This window comes from Charadrius vociferus, unplaced genomic scaffold (genome assembly GCF_000708025.1).
Source record: "Charadrius vociferus isolate BGI_N301 unplaced genomic scaffold, ASM70802v2 scaffold470, whole genome shotgun sequence".
Classification (NCBI taxonomy): domain Eukaryota; kingdom Metazoa; phylum Chordata; class Aves; order Charadriiformes; family Charadriidae; genus Charadrius; species Charadrius vociferus.
This window is the reverse complement of record NW_009646334.1, coordinates 12,160-13,950: the sequence shown is the minus strand read 5'-3', so window position 1 is coordinate 13,950 and position 1,791 is coordinate 12,160. Positions and strand designations below refer to the sequence as shown.

The following is a 1,791-nucleotide window of genomic DNA, read 5'->3' as shown; positions in this document are numbered from 1 at the left end:
GGTGTGGGGGGAGAAGGGGATGGGGTTGGAGCGGCTCCTTGCCAAACCCGTCCCCCCGTCCCCAAAATATCTGGGGTGGCTTCATCCCTTGCCCGTCCCACCTTCCCCGTGCCCACCAGCTTTGAGCGACACCCAAAGCCCTCCGAGTCGCGCTTGGGGTGTGATGACACCATCTACCAAACGACACCGTTCGGGGCAAAAGAACCCCAATTTTGGGGTTTCGTTGGGTAAGAAACAAGCCCGGGTGTCTACCCCCGGCGGTTCCCAGCCCCGCGCCGGCGACGCTTCGGCGCAGACCCGGCGCGAGCGGTTTATTTAATGTATTTATTGTATTTATTCAGCGGGAGCCCACCAGCGCTTGGAGGAACCCAACGCGTTGGGGTGAGCTGGAGCTGGGACGAGGGTGGGTTTGTCCCCAAGGCGGTGGGGCGGAGATGCCGGTGGCTCCTCTCGGGGCTGATGGATCAACCACCGTTACTCGTGACGGGAACCCGTCGGTGATGGGGAGGAGGTGGCACCACCTATGGCTGGAAGGAAACCCCCGGGAGATCATGGAGAGCGTCACCTGCAGGCGTTCCCCAACCGAAAAGAGGTGAACCCTCCAGGCGAACTTCAGGGATGGGAGCGGGACACAAAGCCAGGGATTTCGCGGCGTATTTGGGGTGGTGGCCGCGCCGGTTGCCTGGTCCGTCTCTTCCCAAGATGAGCAGGAGCTGTGTTTGTATTGTGAATAAAAAAAATAGTCTAGTTCGAAAAGCCGGCGGGTGGCTTCTGCTTCTCCTCCTCCTCAGAGCTGCGAAATCCCGGCTCTTCCCCGTGCGGCAAAAAAAAACGGAGAGGTTGGGGGTCGCCTTGGGTGGGGCACTCCAAAATGATGCCAAAATAATGGGGGTGGGGGAGGAGCCCATCCTGAGGAAACTCAACCAGCCTGCGCCGGTTCAGCTTCATTGGGTCTAGAGACCTTCATTGGGTCCAGAAAGGTTCTCCATGGAGGAAGATCTTCTGCCTTCATTGGGTCTAGAGACCTTCATTGGGTCCAGAAAGGTTCTCCATGGAGGGGGTCTAGAGACCTTCATTGGGTCTAGAGACCTTCATTGGGTCCAGGAGGGTCTCCATGGAGGAAGATCTTCTGCCTTCAGTGGGTCCAGGAAAGAGGGTCATCCTGCCCCACATCACTGCCAGACCCCGCCTGCTACCCGTCTCCTGGTGTGAAGTCTCCAGTGTCTACTACTGTGGTTGAGCTTCGAAGGAGGTTTCTATGGGACGTGTCCTCCAGTTTCCTTGGGATGTGGGCATCTCGTTGCCTTCTCTGTGGGCAATAAACAACTTGGGTATCTCCTGGGCATCTCCTTGGGCAACAACTTGGGCATCTTCTTGGGCAACTTGGGTAACTCCTTGGGCATCTCCTTGGGCATCTCCTTGGGTGACTCCTTGGGCATCTCCTGGGGCATCTCCTTGGGGACCTCCTAGAGCAACTCCTGGGGCGTCTCCTTGGGCACCAACTTGGGCAACTCCTTGGGCACAAACAACTTGGGTATCTCCTGGGCACCTCCTGGGGCACCTCCTGGGGCATCTCCTTGGGTACGTCCTTGGGCATCTCCTGGGGCATCTCCTTGGGTATCTCCTGGGGCATCTTCTTCCTTGGGCATCTCCTGGGGCATCTCCTTGGGTATCTCCTGGGGCATCTCCTTCCTCAGGCATCTCCTGGGGCATCTCCTGGAGCATCTCCTTCCTTGGGCATCTCCTGGGGCATCTCCTGGAGCATCTCCTTCCTGGGGCATATCCTGGGGC

The 1,791-nt window shown here is 58.5% G+C and overlaps 1 protein-coding gene across 1 annotated transcript in view; it reads left to right on the top strand.

The window, feature by feature from the left end:
• The window catches only part of LOC104287486 (zinc finger protein 345-like), a gene marked incomplete at its 3' end in the record, with an annotated part of 12,455 nt that overhangs the window by 2,732 nt on the left and 7,932 nt on the right, over positions 1-1,791 (top strand). The window lies entirely within an intron of this gene.